This window comes from Pristiophorus japonicus, chromosome 10 (assembly GCF_044704955.1).
Source record: "Pristiophorus japonicus isolate sPriJap1 chromosome 10, sPriJap1.hap1, whole genome shotgun sequence".
NCBI lineage: Eukaryota > Metazoa > Chordata > Chondrichthyes > Pristiophoridae > Pristiophorus > Pristiophorus japonicus.
This window is the reverse complement of record NC_091986.1, coordinates 217,470,893-217,482,720: the sequence shown is the minus strand read 5'-3', so window position 1 is coordinate 217,482,720 and position 11,828 is coordinate 217,470,893.

Below are 11,828 nucleotides of genomic sequence, written 5' to 3'. Positions count from 1 at the left end.
CATGATTTCTCAGCAATCTGTCGAATGGTATTCCTTCTGCCTGAAATTTGGAAATCACCCAACAGTGGAATTATAGATCTTGTAGATTATAGAAATTCGGGTTATGTCTGGAGAGAGCAGTCTTGAGCTTGTACAGCTGAGTGAAGTACAGGTGATTACAGGTCTGGTGAGTTGAGATTATCACACGAAATGTGAAATGTATTGACTTAAGTGTGATTTTAAAAAAAAAATTCCCCCTCCATCCCCTTATAAAGTACCAATCACTAAATAAGCCTGTTGACAATGCTGTGAAAGTGCCATCTGAGAGTATCAGTGTGCTGCATAGTTTGGCTGTTTCACTTTGTGTACATAGATGGCACATCCAATTCTGCCTTCTGGTAAGTGCTCGGAGTATCTAAGGGTGTCACTGTGTGGTTTACAATCGCGAGAGCACTGCAGCTGAATGTTGAGTCCTGCCTGGAACCTTGCTTCAACCCATCCCAATCCAAACATCTCTTCATTTTCCCCCATTACCCTTCCTCCCTCTCTTTTTTCTCTCTTTTTCTCTCTCTCGGTCTCTCTCTCTCTCTCTCTCGGTCTCTTTCTCTCTCGGTCTCTCTCACTCTCGGTCCCTCCCTCTCTTTCTCTCCCTCTCCCTCTTCTCTCTCTCTCTCTCTCTCTCTCTCTCTCTCTCTCTCTCTCTCTCTCTCTTTCTCCCTTTCTTTCTCTCCCTTTCTTTCTCTTTCTCTCTATCTCCCTCTCTTTCTCTCTCTATCTCCCTTTCTTTCTCTTTCTCTCTCTCTATCTCCCTTTCTTTCTCTTTCTCTCCCTTTCTTTCTCTTTCTCTCCCTTTTTTTTCTCTCCCTTTCTTTCTTTCTCTCTCTCTCTCTCTCCCTCGTTCTCTCTCTCTCTCCCCGTCTCTCCTGCTGACGTTGTTGACTTCTGTAACTTCTGCACTAATCAGTAAGAGAAGGCCCCCCTTCTTTAACAATTTGAGCACCTGTTTATTTTCTTTCAGCACAACTTGCCAAAATGAATTTGTTTGGGGCTTTTCTAAAAATTTGCAAACTGCTTGGTTACCTTTATAAAGGAGAGAAATGAAATTGTGTGCCAAAGGTTTTTTTAAAAAAAATTAACTAAACCGAAAACAACAAAAAAAAAGATTACGGAAAATTTTCACCCCCCCCCCCCCCCGTTCTATTTCTCTCTTTATTCACACGCACTGTCCCCCGCAAACTTCAAATTCACTGCACTTAAAGTCGCTGTTTAATAAACTCACTGTGTGGAGTCTGCACGCTATGGAATCTCTGTTTAGCATCCTCTTTTTATAATTATTTTTAACCGCCGCTGTGCGGTACTCTATGAAAATGTGAACATGGCAAGTTACTGCACAGGGTGTGATTGTAACTTGGTCTGCTCCTATGGTGCTGTATTAGTTAAGAAATGTTGGAACTCTGGCACCATTTCTTTGCTTCTGCTTGTGGCAGTGTATGAAATGTCTCGGGCCAAATTAAGTGCTGGTAACCTCTGTGCAAAAGATTAATTGTGCTCATGTCTCCTCCTCCCGCTCCCCCTCACCCCCCCTTCCCCCCCCCAATTCACAGAGTACACCTCGTTTATTGCTAGAGACCCCGGGATGATGTACTGGCATAAACCTCATGGTCATAAGGTAACATTATTCTCCCCATCTCCTCCCCCAAAGGTGCTGACTCTTGCCCAGAAAACTCCATCATCTTAGGCGGTCCCTCAAAGCGAGGATGACTTGCTCCCACGCCAAAAGGGGATGAGTTCACGGATGTTTCAATGAAGGATGTAACATTCCAGGTCCTAAACTACATCCTGAAGGGTGGAAGATGCCTGTGCCTGGATTTTTTTAACGTGGGGTGGCCGTTGCACACCAGCCACCACACGGGCTTGACAGAGCTAGGTCTTGGTCCAGTGGCAAGGGTTGAACCAGGACGACTGGAGACCTGCTCTGCTGCACGGACCCAGTGCGTGCACATAATTGCAGTGTGGGCTGGCACATTCTGCCCCTGGGCCTTTGCCTCTTCTGGGCCCCGAATTCATGCCTCTCCCGGGCCCCGATCACGTCCCTCTGCAATCTTGCAGAAAAATTCAGCCCTGCTATATGTCTTTATAATTGAGCACCGGTCATCTTGTGTTAAGGTGGGGACAACACATTTGTGTTATTTTTCTTCCCCTCCCAAAGGTCCCGAGGTGTTTTGTATAAAAACAAGCAAATCAGACGATTTTTCTTTGCGGTTTGCTACTGAGTCCCTTCAATAACTGCAGTACCAGTTGAAGCAAGCCAGGCGAGAGATCGCTCTGCCTGTGTTCGTTAAATACTCAGCGGTTTACCGAATTAAGAGCTTCGAATGAGTGATGCTCAGCATCATCCGATGAGCAAACCAGCAAGCGAGGCTTTTATTAAAACAAAATTGTTCACGGGATGTGGGTGTCGCTGGCAAGGCAGGCATTTATTGCCCATCCCTGCTTGCCTCTGCAGTCCATGAAGGGCCTCTGTTGTGTTACAAGATGGTGAAGGGCCTCTGTTGTGTTACAGGATAGTGAAGGCCTCTGTTGTGTTACAGGATAGTGAAGGGCTTCTGTTGTGTTACAAGATGGTGAAGGCCTCTGTTGTGTTACAAGATGGTGAAGGGCCTCTGTTGTGTTACAAGATGGTGAAGGGCCTCTTGTGTTACAAGATGGTGAAGGGCCTCTGTTGTGTTACAAGATGGTGAAGGGCCTCTGTTGTGTTACAGGATAGTGAAGGCCTCTGTTGTGTTACAGGATAGTGAAGGGCTTCTGTTGTGTTACAAGATGGTGAAGGCCTCTGTTGTGTTACAAGATGGTGAACACGGTGAAGGGCCTCTGTTGTGTTACAAGATGGTGAAGGGCCTCTGTTGTGTTACAGGATAGTGAAGGCCTCTGTTGTGTTACAGGATAGTGAAGGGCTTCTGTTGTGTTACAAGATGGTGAAGGGCCTCTGTTGTGTTACAAGATGGTGAAGGGCCTCTGTTGTGTTACAAGATGGTGAAGGGCCTCTGTTGTGTTACAGGATAGTGAAGGCCTCTGTTGTGTTACAGGATAGTGAAGGCCTCTGTTGTGTTACAGGATAGTGAAGGGCTTCTGTTGTGTTACAAGATGGTGAAGGCCTCTGTTGTGTTACAAGATGGGGGTTTGCATTGCTGCTGTGTCCGGAGATTAATACCTCTGAATTTAATTAACGGGGGAGGGAGTGGGAGAGCTTGGAGAGTGCCTGTAGATATGTTCTCATTAAGGAAAGTGCTTTGTCACAGTGTAAACCTTCTCGGAAAGCCAGTCCACTCGCTATCTCTGTGCTTTAGCAGCAAATCACGCTACACACGGCTGGTGCACAAGTCTACAGGATTGGTTCTGGCAAATCACTTGCTCCCAGAGGTAATTGTTGCGAGCAAGTTTCAATGTAATCGCATGAATGAGTTTTTTTTTAATGCTATATCTCTCAACGGTCTTTGTGCTTCTGGTTAAACGGTTCATTATTCAAATTTTGGTTTCTTCCGATAATGTATATCGAGACGCACACCTTGCAGCCGTCTTTTAGCTTGGTGGCACTGCGATAAGGTCTTGAAAACTGGTGTCCTTAATTTGCATTACGTTGGCAAGGACAAGGACAAGCCTGCTGAGGGGAATGGAGGGGTGGGGTCGGGGGGAGACCCAGGCAGATCAGGATTAGGTGGTAGGGGTGAGGTGGTTACTGAGCTGAATGAGAATCGACCTTTCAGCTGGAACTGCGTGTCGATTTTCACGGGCGAGTTTGGTAACACCAAAAAAAAAACATTGAATTTCTGAAGTTTTTGTTCACTAGGGCAAGCGCTACTACTTTTGTATAACGGAAAAAGCTTATAATGGAACCACCGACACCTGGGAGTCCCTGGCCAAAGACCGTCCTAAGGGGAGGCAGAGCATCCGGGAGGGCGCTGTGCACCTTGAGTCGTGTCGCTGAAAACAAACGCAGGCAGCGGAAGGAGCGTGCGGCAAACCAGACTCCCCACCCACCCTTTCCTCCATCCACTGTCTGTCCCACCTGTGACAGAGACTGTAATTCCCGTATTGGACTGTTCAGTCACCTGAGAACTCACTTTTAGAGTGGAAGCAAGTCTTCCTCGATTCCGAGGGACTTGCCTATGCTGATGATAATGGGATGTCTAATTTGGCTGTCCATTCGATGGCCTCCCAAGATGCCTAGTGGAGAAATGAGGTGCTTCCTGCAACAGATCTCAGTGGACAGGTCGATGTGACGTGTTCCATGGTCTGGGACCCATGGCCACAGTCGCACTGGGCCATCCCACACCTTCCACTGATGGAGCAGGTGGCCGCATTGTCCGTGCCCTGTGTGGATTTGGGTGGAGCGCTGCCCACTGTCTTTGAGCGCCGTCGAAGCCAGGGACCTCTGCTCTTGGGTCAGCGGTAAGAACTTAAGAAATAGGAGCAGCAGTTGGCCATTTTGTCCCTCGAGCCTGTTCCGCCATTCAATAAGATCATGGCTGATCTGATCATGGACTCAGCTCCACTTCCCCACCCGCTCCCCATAACCCTTTATTCCCTTATCGCTCAAAAATCTGTTTATCTCCACCTTAAATATATTCAGTGACCCAGCCTCCACAGCTCTCTGGGACAGAGAATTCCATTGATTTACAACCCTCTGAAAAGAAATTCCTCTTCATCTCAGTTTTAAATGGGCGTCCTCTTTATTCTAAGACGATGTCCCCTAGTTTTAATTTCCCCGATGAGTGGAAATATCCTCTCTGCATCCGCCTTGTCGAGCCCCCTCATTATCTTATAAGTGTCAAATAAGATCACCTCATTCTACTGAACTCCATTGTGCATAAACCTAACCTGCTCAACCTATCCTCATAAGTCAACCCCCTCATCTCCAGAATCAACCTCACGAACCTTCTCTGAACAGCCTCCAATGCAAGTATATCCTTCCTTAAATTCAGAGACCAAAACTGTACGCAGTAATCCAGGTGTGGCCTCACCAATACCCTGTACAGTTGCAGCAGGACTTCTCTGCTTTTATACTCTGTGGGTTCTTCATGTTGTGTGTATCCGACGATTCCGGCCATTAGGACTCGTGTGTTACCAGCTGAATGAATATTGGCTGCTGTTTCCCTACCCGAGGTCTCCGCGTGTGTGTGTGTTCTAGTTCACTGAGAACTTGCCAGCTAATGGCATCAAGATGACGACCGACCAACTGAAAGCGGCCTCCCGGTCTGAAAAGCAACGAATTAGGGCAGGAGCTACAAGTGGCTAAGGATGCTTTCTCTTCTTAGGCGGTCCCTTGTATCGAGGATGACTTGCTTCCACACCAAAAAGGGATGTGTTCACAGGTGTTTCAATAAGGACCAGATATTCCAGATCCCGAACTACACGTTGAAGGGTGGAAGATGCCTGTGCGTGGATTTTTTTTTAACGTATGGTGGCTGTTGCACACCAGCCACTACACGGGCTCGACAGAGCTAGGTGTTGGTCCAGTGGCAAGGGCTAACCAAGATGACTGGAGACCAACTGAATGGCTGGCTGAGGGAACCAATGATAGACCCACTAGATATGTCATTCAGTTGAGTGATTGCTTTTACATTGACTGAACAGAGGTGTCGTGAATGTTGTCGTCCCCCGTCACGCCCAACCCTTCCAGTGTTTCTGTGAAGAGAATCATAGATTACAACCCACTCCATTCACCACTAGAGTCCCCTTCTCTTTAAGATTCATCCATTTGATGCCTCTGATTTTCGAAATAATTTGCAGAGCTGTTGGCATATCCACTTGTGTGGTTTGTCGCTGGTGTTGGGTGTGTGTACAAGGGACACTTCTACAGTTGCGAGCCTTTTTGGGTTTCTCCAAAGGTCCATCGTTCTGACTTGAGATGGCCGTGAAGCACAAGAGGGCCGTGTGCAATCTTCACACCGTTCCCACTTTTACTGATTAAAACACCAGGCGAATTAATTGTAGGTTTATCCTCCCGTAAAGTGGTTGTACCGGGAGGGGGGCATTTTTAAGCTGTGTAACACTAGGGTGCACAGGCAACTACAGGACTCACTGGTGGCGGTCGTGGGAGGAAGGTTCAATTGGAGGTGCTGAGTTAAGAGCTTTGTAAGTATTGCACATCGCTGGAACTCAGTGGCTAAAGTGTGATCTGCTTTTCCACCAACAAGGCGAGTGACTAGACGGATTTAGTTTTATTAGATGTTACATAAATCATATTCAAAGAATCTGGGAGGGAGGGGTGATTTTTTTCAAACCCAAAACTAATTTTGAAGCTTGACTTTTGTTAAAAGTTTCATTCAGTGGCAATATCGCTCCCGACTAACGCCAGTTTTGTCTGCAAACTGAGGAGATCCTTTGGTACATAAGAACATAAGAATTAGGAACAGGAGTAGGCCATCTAGCCCCTCGAGCCTGCTCCGCCATTCAACAAGATCATGGCTGATCTGGCCGTGGACTCAGCTCCACTTACCCGCCCGCTCCCCGTAACCCTTAATTACCTTATTGGTTAAAAATCTATCTATCTGTGACTTGAATACATTCAATGAGCTAGCCTCAACTGCTTCCTTGGGCAGAGAATTCCACAGATTCACAACCCTCTGGGAGAAGAAATTCCTTCTCAACTCGGTTTTAAATTGGCTCCCCCGTATTTTGAGGCTGTGCCCCCCTAGTTCTAGTCTCCCCGACCAGTGGAAACAACCTCTCTGCCTCTATCTTGTCTATCCCTTTCATTATTTTAAATGTTTCTATAAGATCACCCCTCATCCTTCTGAACTCCAACGAGTAAAGACCCAGTTTACTCAATCTATCATCATAAGGTAACCCCCTCATCTCCGGTATCAGCCTAGTGAATCGTCTCTGTACCCCCTCCAAAGCTAGTATATCCTTCCTTAAGTAAGATGACCAAAACTGCATGCAGTACTCCAGGTGCGGCCTCACCAATACCCTACACAGTTGCAGCAGGACCTCCCTGCTTTTGTACTCCATCCCTCTCGCAATGAAGGCCAACATTCCATTCGCCTTCCTGATTACCTGCTGCACCTGCAAACTAACTTTGGGATTCATGCACAAGGACCCCCAGGTCCCTCTGCACCTCAGTATGTTGTAATTTCTCCCCATTCAAATAATATTCCCTTTTACTGTTTTTTTCCCCAAGGTGGATGACCTCACACTTTCCGACATTGTATTCCATCTGCCAAACCTTAGCCCATTCGCTTAACCTATCTAAATCTCTTTGCAGTCTCTCTGTGTCCTCTACACAACCCGCTTTCCCACTAATCTTTGTGTTATCTGCAAATGTTGTTACACTACACTCTGTCCCCTCTTCCAGGTCATCTATGTATATTGTAAACAGTTGTGGTCCCAGCACCGATCCCTGTGGCACACCACTAACCACCGATTTCCAACCCGAAAAGGACCCATTTATCCCGACTCTCTGCTTTCTGTTAGCCAGCCAATTCTCTATCCATGCTAATTCATTTCCTCTGACTCCGCGTACCTTTATCTTCTGCAGTAACCTTTTGTGTGGCACCTTATCGAATGCCTTTTGGAAATCTAAATACACCACATCCATCAGTACACCTCTATCCACCATGCTCGTTATATCCTCAAAGAATTCCAGTAAATTAGTTAAACATGATTTCCCCTTCATGAATCCATGCTGTGTCTGCTTGATTGCACTATTCCTATCTAGATGTCCCGCTATTTCTTCCTTAATGATAGCTTCAAGCATTTTCTCCACTACAAATATTAAACTAACCAGCCTATAGTTACCTGCCTTTTGTCTGCCCCCTTTTTTAAACAGAGGCGTTACATTAGCAGCTTTCCAATCCGCTGGTACCTCCCCAGAGTCCAGAGAATTTTGGTAGATTACAACGAATGCATCTGCTATAACTTCCGCCATCTCTTTTAATACCCTGGGATGCATTTAATCAGGACCAGGGGAATTGTCTACCTTGAGTCCCATTAGCCTGTCCAGCACTACCCCCCTAGTGATAGTGATTATCTCAAGGTCCTCCCTTCCCGCATTCCCATGACCAGCAATTTTTGGTATGGTTTTTGTGTCTTCCACTGTGAAGACCGAAGTAAAATAATTGTTTAAGGTCTCGGCCATTTCCACATTTCGCATTATTAAATCCCCCTTCTCATCTTCTAAAGGACCAACATTTACTTTAGTCACTCTTTTCCATTTTATATATCTGTAAAAGCTTTTACTATCTGTTTTTATGTTTTGCGCAAGTTTACTTTCATAATCTATCTTTCCTTTCTTTATTGCTTTCTTAGTCATTCTTTGCTGTCGTTTAAAATGTACCCAATCTTCTAGTTTCCCACTAACCTCGGCCACCTTAATTTGATACTCTCCTTTATTTCCTTGGTTATGGTACGACATGACTTCTTTGGTGTATTGGAGTTTGTTTTGAAAATGCAAGACGACTGCATTTGCTTGTGGCAGTTCATCAAACAAGATGGCTGTACCACTACAGGTGTTTGATTTATATAGAAGCCGACTTTCTAGTTTGCTTGCTTAGAGTGCAGACAATGGTTGGAGCACACCAGTAATAAGTGTGGTGTAATAAAGAGCTTGCCCTTTTATGTTGGGCCTTTCATATCCTAGGGACATCCCCCCCCCCCCCAAATAAGCTGTTGTAAGTCTCCTTGTGATGTAACCGAGTAACAGTGTCCTTCTGGGAAGGGTAAATGGGAGCTGGTTCCAGTTGGTTTGCGGAATCATAGAAAATTACGGCACAGAAGGAGGCCATTCAGCCCATCATGTCTGTGCCAGCTGACAAAGCGCTACCAAGCCTAATCCCACTTTCCAGCTCTTGGTCTGTAGCCCTGTAGGTTACGGCACTTCACGTGCACATCCAAGTACTTTTTAAATGTGATGAGGGTTTCTGCCTCTACCACCCTTTCAGGCAGTGAGTTCCACACCCCCCACCGCCCTCTGGGTGAAAACAGTTCTCCTCAACTCCCCTCTAATCTTTCTACCACTTACTTTTAAGATTGCAGAAAGGTTAGAGAGGAGTTCAGGAGGCAAAATATTTTATTCATAAAATTGGTGGTTCAGAATTAGAATTCAATATTTGAATGTGCCTTCTATTAGACAGTGACTATCTGTCTTTTTAGAACAAAAACACTTTACACTCTACGCAAAATGGAGCACCCTTATCTTAAAAGCTGCAACACTCCCACAAACACCAAATGCGATCAGTGGCCAGTTGGTCTGTTCTGGTGGTGTTGGCTGAAGGGTCAGTATTGGCTACCACAACAGAAGGACCTCCCTGCCCCCTCTTCCAATAGTGCCATGGGGTCTTTTGCATCCACCTACACAGGGCAGACAGGACCTCAGTTTAGCATCCTGTTCAAAAGACAGCAGGTCCCACAATGTGGCACTCCCTCGGAACTGCACTGGAGCATCAGCCCCGAGCCCGCGAGTCTTGAACCCGCAACCTTCCGACTACCAAGTGTGGGGGGGAATCGACTGAGCCAAATCGAGACTTAACCGCAACATGTTAACTCCACCCCCGAGTAAAGAGCTTGGGAACAGTTGCGTGCCCTCCCTTCCCTCTGCTGAAAGTGCACACTCTTATTGGGATATGGATCTGTGGCTTCCCGTGCCTCGCCCTTGATGGGGAGGGGGCAGCGTGCTGAAGAAAGCCAAGCCCACTCCCCTCCTTGTGCAGCACCCACTTGCAAGCACTTTCCAATAGAAGTTGCTCCCTAGAAGTGGGATTCCTGGCGACATCTTCATTTCCTCTCCCTTGCTAGCTTCTTGGCGCCAGTACAACTTGCATTTCTATCGCACCTTTAACGTAGTAAAATGTCCCAAGGTGCTTCACAGAAGCGTTACCACAAAAAAAGTCATCATGCCCATTACACGGTCCCATCTGTTGCCTCATGTGCAGAAGTCTGCAATCAAACCTAGCCACCTTTTGGTCTTTCTGAACTGGTAAATAGTCACCTAAAGGTTTAGTCCGATGAGGGCAGAAAGGAGTACAAGTGCATGGTTGTAAAAATCCATATATCAAAGAGTATATCGTATTAACAGCACAGAAACAGGCCATTGGGCCCAACAGGCCCACTCCGGTGTTTATGCTCCACACCAGCCTCCTCCCACTCCTCTTCATCTCACCCCATCAACATATCCTTCTATTCCTTTCTCCTTCATGTGTTTATTCAACTTCCCCTTAAATATAACAATGCTATTCGCCTCAACCACTCGCTGTGGTAGCACAGTCAACTATTCACAGTTGAAACGGCTCCCCGGCAATTTGTGCTGGGTTTAATTTGCCACGCTGCCTCGAATAGCACCAACTTCAGTAGCGAAGATGGTGGGCGAGGTTGGTCCCAGCTGTACAATAGCTGGCGGCAGAGATGACCATGACCTCTGGCTACTGTCTGCAGGCGCCTTCCCAACCGTCAGGCCACAGAAACCAAGTAGCGAGGTACCGTCGATTAATTCTCCTGGCCTGCCGTGTAATCCATCTCCCCAATGTAAACGGGGCAGTTCCTCCCCCCCCCCCCCCCCCCGCGCTGGGATAAATGCAGAACAGTGATTGGAACTGGGTCTGCAGTGTAAAGTGCGGTGCTTGGGACATGGCGATCATCGGGGGCAAGAAAAGCTTCTTACTTACAGCGCTGGTGTTTCAGAGTTAGAATTTAATATTGAAATGCACCTTCCATTGGATAGTGACTTGTCTTTCTGGAGGAAAAACACTCGCTAGTTAGATACAAAATGGAGCAGCGCCCTTATCTTAAAATCAGTCGCTGTTTGGCTACGCACTGTTTTTCTTTAATGAATTGGCTGAGTGGACACGTGTAGCTTTCTTTTTGAGGTGGAAGTGAAGACCCTTTTTGGACTAGAAATCGGGTGCATTTGCGCCTCCCGTTATCGCTAACGGGGCGCAAATGCCTTTGAGACCGGGCGTGGCGCTGACATCGACTCCCGCCATATTGGACAGGAGTTTTGCGGCAATGCGGCCGGAGATTGTGACGTCATCGCCCAGTTAGCGCCCCGGCCCCGAAATTCGCTTCCGCCCCCTGCAGCAGCGCCGGGCGGAAACTCCGCGACAGCTGCCGGAGGAGCGGATCGGGCGGCCGGCCACTACCGGGGCGGCGATTAAAGGCGAGGTGGCCGAGGTAAGTCATTTTTTTTTTTTTAAAAAGTACCTTTGTTGATGCCGCGGGTTCCTGCCCCGCGATCGCTCAGACCAGGTCTGTTTGAGTGCCGGGGGCTGATCGCGTGAGGTCGTCACTCCCTCGGTGCTTCAGGTCGGTCCGTTTTAAATTGCCGAGTCTGCAGCGATGGGCCTTCCCCTTTAATGGAGGGACGGGCCCTTTGTACGCGGCAGCCCTGCACGGCCCAGTATGCAATGCTGCTGAGGTTTCTGCCCCCCCACCCCCCGGCCTTTGTGCCCCAAGAAGTACGTGCAGTGCTTGATTTGACATTCCGCTTCCTGGAGCGCTAAATTTTTTGGAGACCCGCAAAACTTTTGCGCCTGGTGCTAAGTTTCCCAGCTTTCAAAAGTTATCGCCCCCCCCCCCCCCTCCCCACCACCAAATGGGCCGATACCCGCTTTACCTCCCCTCCTGTCAGTGTTGCTGCAGAAGCAAGGTCCTCCACTTGTGCTTGCCGTTCATACGTTGTCACCTGTGATGCAAGGAAACCACAGTCAGTTTATCGGTTGTTGCTGATCAACCCTGACTTCAGTGGCTACGGTCACAAAGGGTACCACGGGATCTGGGGATCAGGCGGGGAAGGTGGGTCGAGGTTGAAGCTCAGCCATGATCTTATTGAATGGTGGAGCAGACTTGAGGGGCCG